Below are 13,130 nucleotides of genomic sequence, written 5' to 3'. Positions count from 1 at the left end.
AGAAGTGATTGATGAACTTATGATTTCAAACCTCTTTATGACTTGAGATCTGGAAACATCTTGTGTGACAGGCAGAAAAATGGTCCCAAAGATGTCCACGTTCTCATCCCCAGAACCCGTGTTACCTTCCATGGCAAAGGGACTTTGCAGGTGTGGTTAAGTTAAGGATCTTGAGATGGGGAGATTACTCTGGAGTATGTGAATGGGCCCAGTTTAATCATGTGGGTCTTTAAAATCAGAGAACCTTTACCTGCAGTGGGTAGGGGCAGATGTGACTGTGGAGGAAGGGTCAGAGAGGTGCAACTTTGATGGCTTTGAAGCTGGAGGAAGGGGCCACAGGCCAAGGAATGTGAGCACCTCTAGAAACTGTGCGGGGGGGAAGTAATGGACTTTTCCCTAGAACCTCCAGAAAGGAACACAGCCCTGCTGACACCTTGACTGTAGTCCAGTGGGACTGTGTTGGACTTCTAATACACAGCTGAAATCATGTCACTTTTCATTAGTCACTTTTATGACATATTACAGATTTATTAGATGTTTAGAAGCAAACCCTAGCACAGTAATTTTTTTATGTTATTATGTTCATTGCTGGGTTTTCCATCCTAGTTTTCCACATTTATCTCAGGATACCTCAGGAGGGTGCTGATGGACTTCTAGACATGAAAAAAGACCCTGGAATTACTCTCCGGGAAGCTCCTTCTTCCCAACCCAAGAGACAAGAATGTGGCCGTGCACCAGGACACGCCCAGTGAGAGGAGAGGCTGTAACCGTGGGAACTGGGCCTCTGTAGAACAAGATGTAAATCGTTAAAGTCGTTTTTAATGAAACGTAAACACGGAGTTAGCGTGAGGGCCACAGTTTCTGGGTGGTTGGTTCTAAGTTTGGCAATCAGGATTTAGAGGGAAAATTCAGTTTTAAGGGCCTCCAGATGTTCTTCTGGTTCCAGCCAGAAAGTTTTCATCCTTTATGGTTACTTTTTATTGTCAGCAGCAGAATTTTCTCATAATATCTCCAAATTGGTGGAAGTGGCCGTTTAGTCACCAAAGAAACCCCAAATAATAGTTTAATCTTGGGGTCACTTTAAGTGTCGCATCGCACCCCATTTAACTGATAATTTTTTAATAGTGTAGTGGCCAGAATTTTCAGTTTGTATGACAAGGGACCAAATGAGTGTCTGATGACAAATCAGTCACTGAGCTCGTATGAATACAATGTCCCACTTTAACAACGATTGGTAACTGGCCGATGTTTAGAAGGAGGAAACAAGGATGTCAGAAGGCCGCCATCTTGTGTGAACAAGAGGCAAAAGGTTTATTGCAAATTACAATGAACTACTTTGTCATAGAATTTAGATTAAACACTCCATTCGCATCCGTTGGGAAACATTGAAGCAGTTACTTTTCAGAAGCACTCTTTGGGAAATTCAGAACTTAGAAAAAAAAAGACAACTTCCGTTTTCTAGAGCAAGAATTTTGTGACCACCTACACTTAATAAAACTTGACTCTACAGGATTTGCTCTGGGATTTGGTTTAAATTACGTGACGTAGTCTAAAAAGAAGTAAATCACTTCTATTCATGCTTCACTTTCCTCTGAAGAAATGAGAAGAATGAGAAGAGCAGTTCACCTTTCTGGAAGTCTCTTCTGAGAACCGCCGTCCACGTGCCGCCTTGGATTCATAAGGAAAGGACTGCATTGGGTGGCTGCAGTGAGTTCTCATATGCTCGTGATGCCACAGCAGGACCTGCTGGAACTGGGGTGAAAAGGCGTTTGAAAAGCCTTCGTTACTTGCCTATTTATAAAGGACTGGCTTTATAACTTGTTAATAAGTCACATCCGGCTTGTCCTGGCGCTTTTATCAAGGGCTTTTATCTCTGCTTATATTCATTTGTGTTGCTGGATAATTGTTGAGGTTGACTCACCAGGGCCTATGGGTTCATGGGTAATTAGGGCCTGGATGATAGGCCCCTCAAGCCACTTAGCTACTGAAGCCTTGTGGCTACTGACGGATAATAGAATCTCTTTGTTTTTACAAAATGGTAATAAATCATTTGACTCTGTACTAAGCCTTTAATCAGTAGCCCCCCACCCACGCACCTAACAGAGCAGTTGGGAGTTTTACTACTTACAGAGAGGAAAGGTCCTTCCAGAATGTTAGAACAAAGGCGAGATGTCACTTCCGATCCTAAATGCACGTGTAGATTTCACTGGGGAAGACTTCTCCCTCCCCGTGTTGTTTCCGTTCTCTTGCGGGTTCGGGGTCCACACAAGCTCTTCCCAGCAGGGAGACGCGGTAGCAGGGGGCCCAGCCCCATCTGGAGGGACGGGCAGGGCACGCAGCTGGAGTGGACAAGATTTTAAAAATACAAGTTTCAGTGTTCATAAATTCTCTCCTCTGCCGGTAAGTACTTTTGAAAATGTAAATCGCAGACGCATTCTTTTAGGACATTTTCCAGCAGGTACTCACTGTAGAAAGTCTTCTTAGACTACCCCTGGCCCCCTTTGAAGCCCGAGGCTGATTTCCAACATCTACAATCTCTACAGGGCCCTATAATTACCAAGGCAATGAGCGTCAGTCCCCGGTGGTCTGCGGAATCCAACCCTCTCAGGCAAGGAAAGGCATCCCTTTGCTAATTGGAGTCCTGGATTTTTCCTCCTTAAAATCAGCACGTGTGATATGATGGGTCACATGTGTGATGATGTGACGTGATCACATGAGGGGTAATGAGAAAGAAGTTCTGCTCTAAGACGATGTGTCACTTCATCTCCTCCACTCCCTCCCCCATCACATTGTTGAAAATGACAGCAATGAGAACAAATACAACAGCAATGAAGACAGCTAGCATTTGTTAAACCTTGATTGTGTATCAGACACTCTGCCGAGGGTACAGCCTTCGTTGTCTCCTCTAATCCTCAGGACGACCTACGAGCCAGGCACCATTAGTATGTTTACCCTGTTTTACAGATGGCCCTGGAGCGGCTAAGATACTTGACTTTGGGGTCAAGCATTGAACCCATTCTTCTCTTGCTTTTAAAATGTATTATCTGTTCTTTTAACAAAGATGTATTGAGCACCTTCTGTGTCCCAGGCCCTGTTTTAGCCTTAATACACTCTTGGGAAAGATGTAATGAGCTCAACAAACCCCTTTGTTGTTAGAGAAGAAAGGCGGTTTTGTAAGAGCAGTGGAATTCAGAGGAAAACGAGGGAACTAACCTCAAAGTTTACTGCCTTCCTACTTCTGCCTCAAGCGACAATAATAAGAGCCTCATCTCACAGGTGTGTGTCTGTCATCCTCACCTTTTCACCTGGGTGGGGTGACTGTTATCTGGGGAATGTGAAACGTTCTTCCTCCCAGCTTTCTGCGAAGTCTGCTGGGGAGTTTAGGGCCCAGAAAGGTCGGGGGAGTGTCCAGGTCTGAGAAAACTCACCGATGAACTTAGAATCCTGGTATCTCTGTCTGAAAGGACCCCAGAGGCCCTTGCATCCAGCCCTTAAACCAAGCAAGATTCCCCCCTTGATAAGGGGTCAGAGCACCTCCATTTGCATACTTTCTGGGGAAACTGGGGAGCTCTCCCTCATGAGGCAGCCCATTCCGGCGCTGAAGGCTGTTCTTCATCCTACTGAGCTGACACCTTTCTCCTCATCACCTGCGCTCGCTGGTCCCAGCTCTGCTCTCTGATGGCGTGCCCAATACATCTAACTCCTGCCTCATAGGGATGTAGTGCCCTTAAGTGTCTAAACTCAGAGATCTCATCCCCACTAAGACTTTCTTGCTGCTTCAGCCTTCTCTTATGCGCTACGATTCCTAAATCCTTCAGTCTCTTAGCCGGCACGAGAGAAATTGGAAATAAATGGGCTGAACTAACTCAAGGCTCCCTGGGAAGAACTATTAATCAACACACACTTAAGTGACAAGAGGCAGTGAAGGAGGTGCAGGGGGGGCAACCCCTCTGGCCGTGAAAACAAGGACAAAGGGTCTTTAGGGTCGAAGAGGCCTCTGAGGTCAGGACTCATCTGGCTGGTACTTGAGCCCCTGAATAACGCTTAGGACACTCAAAGTCGTTTTTAGAAGACCAGGCTGCAGAGTCTGGTATACTAGGATTGGGAAGCAAATCTAATGTTTCTAAGAGCATCCTTGATCCTGAAGTTTATGCAGCTGTCTCTGCGGGGAGTTTTATTTACAGGAGGAAGGGGACGGGTGGAGTTAAAGCTACGGATGCGCTAAACTCGCTTGGAAACGACAGCTACCGTGAATCCCAGTTCCTGCACCCGCATAAACATTTTCCCTATCTTTTGTAAAGAACTGAAATTGAGAAAAGGTCCCCCATGGCACCATAATAACGCCCACTCCACCCAATGACGTCATGGACTCTAAGAGTGAGTAAGGGCTTCATTTTTTAAGGTTGCTTTTCAGTGATAAGACCAAAGGAGCTAAGTGTAGGTCACGTAGGCCAATCCGGTCCCAGTAATAGAAACACATTTTTTTCTATTTATATGACGGCAAATTATTTTGTTGTTTGCCTTGCTGACATTGTCGGAGGAATTTGTCTTGGGTGAGCACATGAAGCTTGGTTACAACCTAATGTGTAGGTTCAAAGCCATGTTGATGTGAGGCAAGTGTCATTTTGTCCTAATTTCTTCCGCTTAATAGAATGATGCTGCTTGACTGTTAATTGTGGCTACACGTTGCCAATAGTTCCAGTGATGATGACAAGGCCTCCGATAGGAGGGTAAATAGTAGTAGCTCCATTTCGCAGGTCAGGTAAGCTGAGGCTGAGAAGAGTTCAGTGATGTGCCCCTGAATAACAGACCCCAAGTAATATTCCAGTCTACTGCCCAGTGCTATTTCCCTTGCAGAATTCTCCAGAACATGTGCAAACTAAAACGGAGGTGTGAGCATTAAATCCACAGAGGTGCATTCCCATTCCAGACCAATGGAAAATGCTGGCGACATCCATTAGACCTATCCGTTGCACAATTAAAAAGAAAATAAAACTTGATCGTTATGTCCTAAACAAAATCAGCAAAAGGCAAGTCTCTACATCTTTGAAAGTCTTAACGAGGGTAAGTTTTTAAAAGACGATGGTCTCCCGTGGCATGTAAGCCACGAGGTAGGGTAAGCACTTGATCATCCTAGATTCTCTAGATACATAGAATTTTCCTTCTCTCCATATCTGGGCAGTCGTTTTTGGAGTCTGCAAAGAGTAAGGCACACAAACTGCTTTAATTAAAGAAAATGTTTCGTGGTCAAAAGATGAATATACCAGAGATAGAAAACAGGCCTGTCACTGAGGTTTGGTGATTGCTCCACCAAAGCCACAGATCTGGCTACCCTCAAAGTGGTCTGTTAGTTAAAGAGTAAAATTTAAGGAGAGCTCGTCTAATTCTTCAGAGGTTTAAGATAAGCGCTTGTCAACTGGATACCGTAATCTATTTCTTTGGGAGTAACTGGAAATATTCTTTTCACTTTTATGTAAGATATGTGTTAATATTGGCTCTGAAGGAGAAATTTGTATCCAAGATTCTCAAGGAACTCTTCTGAGATTAATTCATTTTGGACAAGCATAACTTACTTGCTTCCATTTCGCAGAGATTTAAATGAGTCCTGGCAGGGGAATGTTCCTTTTCCAAGGAAGGTGTCATACATTAGAGGCTGAGTTCTGTTATCCTCCTAATGGATACTCTTCCGCTTCATTTTGAAACAGAAGAGTGTTAAGACCCACAATTCACGTTAGGAACATAAATTTTACATATTGATGACATACTTACATAAAAGAGGTATCTACTCAGTTACTGGGGCTAATGCCTTCATCTGACCACCTACCACCCACCCATCCATCCATCCATCCATCTTCCATCCACCAGCCAGCCAGCCAGCCATCCCTCCATCCATCAATCCATCCATCCACCATCTGTCCATCCACCATCCATTCATCCACTTTTCATCCATCCTTTGATTCATTCAGCATTGGGTAATGGTAAGTGCATGCAGTCCGAAGCCTCACCGCAGATCGTCTGACTTTTAAACGTTTGCACTTAACCAGCAAGGCAGGACGGCTCTAACCCAGGCACAAGGCAGGACGGCTCTAACCCAGGCACAAGGCAGGAAGGGTCCTTCTGGAGCAGGGTGGCCAACCATCCCAGTTTGCCCGGGACTCTCTTGGTTTTAACACTGAAAGCCCTCTGTCCTGGGCAAATGGGATGGAGGGTCACCCTAACCTGAAATTACTGTTGGCAGATAACTTGACAGGAACAGTGTGGAACAGACGGCCTGAGTGGTATGCAGTGTGTTCACCTCTCTTAAACCTATTAAACTTTATTTAGGATTACTTAGCCTGTTTATTATTTATTTAAACAGCAGAGGGGTGTGTGTGTGTGTGTGTGTGTGTGTGTGTGTGTGTGTGAGTGTATTACACAGTTCTGGTCCCTGTAGAATTATTTTCATGGAGATTCCCTTTTTCAAGATGCTCAGGGTCTCCACAGCGGGGGGCGGGTGTGTGTGTGAAGAGCCCTGGGAAGCTCACATATGATTCCCTGTATGGGTATCATTGAGACCTAATTCTCTACGTTACGCTGTGTTGCCCTTCTGAGGACCCTGGGGGCAGTTTCAGGACTGGGGAGACCTCAGAGTCCCAGCTGCTGGGAAGGTGGTTCTCTCTGTGGCTGTCCTGGAACCAGTTGGGGTGAGTTCTTCCTGATTCGTCTTATTTTCCTATATTTACATCTAGAAATGGAATGAAATTAATTGACGTTTCCGGCCCTACCTTACCTGCGCCGTGTGCTGTGATGGAGGGAGATGTGTCAGCTTGTCTGCTTGTGGTCAGTGCCACGGGGACCCTCTCGGGATGGTGACGGTAGGTGGCTGAGTCCCGACCCTCAGAGAAGGGCTCAGAGAGTGGCCATCAGTCTTCGGAGGAGCACCTTGCAGTGATTCTGTGCAGGTGGAAGGAAGTTATGTAGGAGAATCATCAAGAAACCCACGTCAGGAACCTTCTACCGGGGCTGAAGTGAGAGACTCATGTCTTCAGGCAGGCAGCAGTGGGATAATGCTGTGAACTGGTCCTTAGTCTTAGACCCCATCTATCCACAGCGGAGAGCGAGAGAGTGACACAGGGGGGATGTAAGGTGTGTACAGGAAGGTTTGGGTCTCAAGCAAAGTGGGTCCTACGCTCTGCTCTCCCCAGGGCTACGGAAGGGGAATGACAGATCTCGGGGAGTCAGCTGGCAGAGGGGTCCTGGGTCTCAACCTCTCCTGGACCCAGCTCTGGGAAAGGGACGAGATCCCCAAGTGGAATGAGCCCTATGAGAACCTCCCAGGATGCCCACGCAGGTCGTGGAAGAAGCTGGAAGAGACCTGGGCCTGAAGAGGTGGCAGCTACCTGTGCACTGAGACCACACCTGGATCTCTGGGGTTGCGGACCAGCCCCGTCCCCAGCACCTTGGCTGTGTGGAGGTCAACCCTCCTCCAACAAGGAAAGGAGGTGAGGCTGGATCGCCAGAGATGCATTTTCCTCCAAATGGGGGCTCGAAATAGACGCTGAATTCAGTTTTAGAAAAATAAAGTTACATTTCCTTGACACCTGACCTTGTGGACTGAGATGAGAGTCGCTCGGGTAAAAGGATGATGACAATGGTCACGGCGGAGACCCTGAGAGCTGATATCTGTGGAGCATTTATGACGGGTCTTTACCTGGATTAATTCGTGAAATCCTTACAACAGTTAGGTACTACTTAGTTCCCACTTTGGAGGAAACTGGGGCACAGAGAGGGTGAGGAACTTGCTCAGAGTCACAAAGGAGGATGCAGGATTTGAACCTGGGTCCTCTCCACAACCCTTTAGCGGCACACTCAATGTTCACAAACCAAGTGGTCAGAAATTCTTCCCCAATCTCCAACTGAAGCCTTCTTGGGGGAGTGTAAACCACTCCTTCGTGTCTTGTTCTTAACAGAAAGAGCTAATAGTTACTCACGTGATCCATATCTTTTCTCCATTTCCTCTTTTTCAAGCCAGATGACCTCAGTTGCCTCAGCCTCTCCGCAGAGTGGCTGTGACCCGAGGCTGTCGCTGCTGTGCTCACTGCTTTGGTGTCTGACCCTGAATTGGAACAAAGGTTAGTACCTGAAGAGTATTCTAGGAAGACTGCATCTTTCCGATTCCCAAATCAATACATGCTGGTGTTGGATTTAACAATTTCTTTCAACAGGGACAGATCACTCCCGTGGTCTCCCACGGTCCCGGCCTGAGCCTGCGGTGCTTTTATGAAGATGCCCTAAGTCTTTCTCCAAGGCTTCTGGGAAACCAGCTATTTGGCCTTACGGATGTGGCCGATTGCCAGGCCTGTTCTCTGTCTATCTAAATTATGATGGCAGAGAAGATAAAAATACAAAGACCAAAAAGTCATTTTTCTCCCCCCAAAACACCACAATTCTTTGAGCCTTTCATTTTCTTCTGCGTTTTTTTTTTGCTGATAACAATGAATAATGGTTTCTGCCTCTGCTTTTATTGGCTTAGCATTTGGGGTTATAAGAATGTAAATGTTTCCCCAAGGAGAAATACATTTGGGGGGATTAACTAGATTGTTTCTTTTATTTTTAAAATTTTAGTTACAAAAGGAAGAAAGAATCTGCTGAACTGAACCAAGTCACGACCCCAAACAGGAAGTGGAGAGCAGAGGCCACCATTCATTTGGGTCGGTCAGCTCTGGGGGTCCCATTTTAGTTGGCATGCCTTGAAACAGTTCTATTTTAAATCCAATGACAGTCATCTTTAAACATATTCATATTTGGGTCAGATCACGTGATGATAAACCTGATTTCGTTCAGCATTTTATCCCTTTAACTGACCGTACCACCTGATTTCCACAGCAGCTCTTCAATGTGGGTGTATTTAGCAAATGGTTATTACCTTTTTCCTCATCACCTATTTTCCCCTCGAGTCCCTCATAAGCTGTCATTTACCCTCACCCCTCTATTGAAACTGCGCTCTTAGAAATCAGCAAAAACCTCCTTTAGGTCAAATGGAAAGAACTCGAGCTCTTTTCTGTTGCTCTACCTGAGCCCGTCAGCCCTGTTACCCCTTCTCCTTCAAGGCTCCTCAGTCCTCGGCCTCTTTGATACCATGTGAGCATTCCTTCTCTGGGGAAGCGTCCATCCTCCCTGGAGCATCCTCCAAGGCTTGGCACCCGTCTCTAGACTTCATTTTCTCTGTGTTAATCTTAGCTTAGGCTCCTATCTTCAGCTGTCAACATTATTTATGTCATTCCCAGGTCCACATCTCCCACCCTGCGTCTCTGAGCTCCCAAGCAGCATCTCCATCAGCTTCCGAACAATTTCATTTGTTAACTTGCTTTACTCTGGCACCTGAAACTCAGCAGACCGCCTGCCCAAATCATCTTCCCTCTAAGTTCACTCTTCCTGAATTCTCTCCCAGCAGCACCATCATTTCGTCTCTGAATCAGTGGTCCTTGTAGACTCCTTTCCCCAGACTTTAAGCTCCAAAGGGAGCAGAGGTTGTTCCCACCGTTTTCACCACCACCCCCTGGAACCTGGCACAGTGCTTGGTGCATAGTAGGAAATACAGTAGGTCTTTGTTGTTTATCTATTTTATACATAGTAGTGCATATCTGTTCATCTCAAATCCCTAATTTACCCTTCCTCCCTCCTTTCCCTTTTGGTAACCATAAGTTTGTTTTCTATGTCTGTTATACTTTAGTTCTGGTCGTAAAGGGAGGGAAATAATAATACCTACCTGTGTGTGTTGACGTGAGGATTAAGTGAGGGAATGTTTATTAAATGGATATAGTAAGTGCTCGATAAGCTTTCTGGATGATGGTGATGTTGACGGTGATGGTGACGACGGTGATGGTGACGATGAAGGTGGTGATGATGCTGGTGATGCTGGTGGCAGGGGAGAGGCATAAGCTGGGCCTGGTGAGGTTTGGAAGCAAGTGAAATGCTGTGAGGAAGGACATCATGTTAGGGTGTGGGCAAGCAACTACAGCAGCTGCCAAGGTCCAAGGTACGTTCAGGGCAGAAGATCGAGAACTCTGACGGGCATGAAAAGTGGCTGGAGAAAAGGCAGAACCGAGCAGACTCAGTAGGGAAGTGGGCTCCAGCCGTGCTCCTCAAGGTCCTGGGGTTTTCTTGGAGGGTCTCAGAGACTCTGTGGGTGGGAACAGGGACGGGTAGGGTGGCTGAAGGATTAGGCACTAAAACATACAGGTGGGGGCTGACTAGAGGGGGAGAATGTGCTAGACGTGTGCAGATCTGAGCCAAGCTGCTCTGCTTTTGTTTTACCTCTTGGCTTTCTAAGATCACCTTTGAAGGAAGAGTCTTGCTTCTTTATATAAAAAAGTGAGAAAATCACCGGTGTGGGCCTTGAAGGCGAGCTGAGAAGTCTGAGCTTTCTATGTTTAGCACTGGGGAAGCTGAGATTTGGATGGAAGAGTAGCAGGACCAAAGCGACGCTTTGTCAAAACTCTTCTTCTTCCAATTCATTCAGTGGTGGTGGTGTAGCTAGCCGGGCAGGGGAATGAACACATTACCCAGGCAGGAAGAGCCACTGTGAGACTGATTCTCCCTCCAAAACATCCGCTGTCTGTCCCCTGCTGGGCGTTCTCTTGGGCAGCAGTGCGGTGTGGTCCCAGCATCCTGCGTGAAGCATGGCAGCCGCCCCCTAACCCTCTGCCCTCGGACTCTGGCCCCCCATCCAGGTCAGCTCGACAGAACTCCCATCTTGTCGTTCCATCCACGTGCCAAAGCCCCCCGTGGTTCTCCCTTGTTTGTTGGAGAAAAAGCAAACTCCCTTGCTTGGCATTCAAGGCTCCACGGTGGAAAGCATTCTGTTCTTTGAGTCCTCTCTGCTACTAGCTGGTGAAACCTTCTTACAGCACCGATACCCCCAAACACAGGGTGTTTATTTTCTCTTGTGCATTTCGTGCCATGCCCTGGTCCTGGGATGCACCCCCATACACACACACACACACACACACACACCTGTACTTAGTTTTCTATGCTTGTACTTCACACAAATTCCCTCAGCCTTCCTGACCACACTTGGTCATAACTGTCTCTGCCCATGTGAATTCTCAAAGGATCCCTGCCTCTTAAATGCTCATTCTGCAGCCATCAGTAGATTAGTGGTTCCAAGTGTCACCTAACATTGTGCTGAGCTCATTGCAGACCGACAAGCCTCAGTGACTTTGTCCACTGAAGCGGGAGCATCCGCGATTCCTTCACTCCTTCTCTGCCCGAGGCCACCTCATGCCCCGCCCACCCCACTTCATGCAGCACCTCCCGCCCTAGCCTGACATCCTCCTGGGTCTCAGGACAGGACTGCTCAGGGATTTTGTGCAGCTGCCTGTGTTTTTAGAAGTGGCTTGATTCCAGCCAGCATTCCTTCCCAACTGGGGCTTTTTATGAAATGTCTTCTCGAGAAATGTCGGCAGATTGGAGATTCACCACACTGTTCATCAAAGGAACCAGAGCCCTGCCCGACAGACCTGCTGCTCCAGGCTCTCTCGGCCTGCATGTTCTAGTCAGAAGCCATTGGGAGAAGCTTCTGACCAGGCAGTAGAGGCCCTTCCCCTCTCCACAGGCAGGAGTGACAAGAACAATTTCAAGGCACGCAGTTGAGGCAGAGAAGAAGCATTTCCTGTTCTGCACTTGGCCAGGTCCTCATTTGTCAGCCCCCAAGCAGTACAGCTGTATCTATAAAAAGCATCCTTTGCCCCGAAAGTGCCAGCGTTCTAGTGACAGACAGACTCATTATAAACCTGTGTAGCCGGCTTCCTCTTTCAAGACACAGGAACCATGGCACGGATGGCTTTGTTGTCATTGATGGACGGCCCCCAAGGACTCCTCTGGCCTGTGCCAGGGATGAGACATGACAGGTATGAGATGTGCCGGGTTCTGCTCTTCAAGGAGCTCCAAATTAGGAGGGGTGATGGGAGCTGCCAAAGAGAAAATAAAATAACAACAACAAAGTCAATAAAATAAACAAAATAAAGTTTCTGGCTGGCTCAGGCTGAATGCCAGAGCAGTTCAGAGAGGGTTGCAGGAGATGGAAGGGGACACACGCCGTGGACGCTTTACCAGCAAAGGGTCCAGGAGCAAAAGACAGGGCGGACTTGGGCTTGAACAGCCTGAGGTGAGAAGAGGGAGGAGAGGAGGCTGGATTCTTCCCCAGACGCTGTGCCGAAGGTTAGGAAGGGGACTCAACCTGCTTGTAGACGCAGTGCATTTCTCCTCTGAGCAGAGAAGGAGCATCTTTCCCTCCAGGCAGCCCCGCTGTGAGGTGTCAGCTTTGCAGAAGACAGGCCCGAGGGCCCCATCAGAGGACAGCAGAAAGGGGACAGGGGAACGTCCAGGCTTCTCCTGGTCACACCACATGGCTTTGATTTCTGGCCACACTTACCCCTGCTCTGGGGTAACCCAGATATCAATGATGAGGCCAGATATCAGGAATTACCATCTGAGCCTCAAGTTAAGATGGGCCTACTTCACCTGAGCTGTCACAGGTGGGACAGGTAAAGGAGGGTTACAGGTGACAATATATGAAGGGCCACCAGCCTAAATGACAGAAGCATCCCACGTTAGTCGTCTTCTGTGCAGGAATCCCGTATTTTTAGGGGAAGCTCAGACACAGCTCTCAGTGTTCCCACCATGTGGGCGAAGGGAGAAGCATGGAGAAATTCAATCCATGGACAAATCTCAGTCCCAAGTGTTAGTCCTGGTTTCCAGCATCTTCCTCATAAAACCTTTGCCCAGAGCCATCACAAAAAGGACAAAATTGTCTGATTTCCACATTGTCTTTCTGTCTTCCGTCAATAAGTTGGCTGACCTTGAACGAGCCCATTTGGTGCTCACTCTTTCCAGTTGTATAATGAGGATGGCGTTGGTCTGGGAGCACAGAGGTCACTGCCAGCACTAACGCTTTACGGTTGTCTCCCAGTAACGCTATTCCCTCTGCCGGGCTGGGAGATGGGGATAGCTGAGCAGGCGGCAGTACTGGGCAGTGGTTAGAGCTTTACCTCTAGAGTGGGAGAGACTTGGCTTAGGTGTTGGCCCCTCTCCGGGCTCAGAGCACCTCCTGCTCTGATAGAGGTCGGCTGTGACATTGAACCAGCTAG

The 13,130-nt window shown here is 47.5% G+C and overlaps 1 pseudogene; it reads left to right on the top strand.

The window, feature by feature from the left end:
- Positions 1–9,828: 9,828 nt before the first annotated feature.
- LOC114905214 overlaps positions 9,829–13,130 on the top strand; it is a 48,559-nt pseudogene continuing 45,257 nt past the window's right edge.

Source organism: Monodon monoceros, unplaced genomic scaffold (genome assembly GCF_005190385.1).
Source record: "Monodon monoceros isolate NGI ecotype Baffin Bay Population unplaced genomic scaffold, NGI_Narwhal_1 Super_Scaffold_21, whole genome shotgun sequence".
Lineage (NCBI taxonomy): Eukaryota > Metazoa > Chordata > Mammalia > Artiodactyla > Monodontidae > Monodon > Monodon monoceros.
This window is presented reverse-complemented; position numbering and strand designations above follow the sequence as displayed.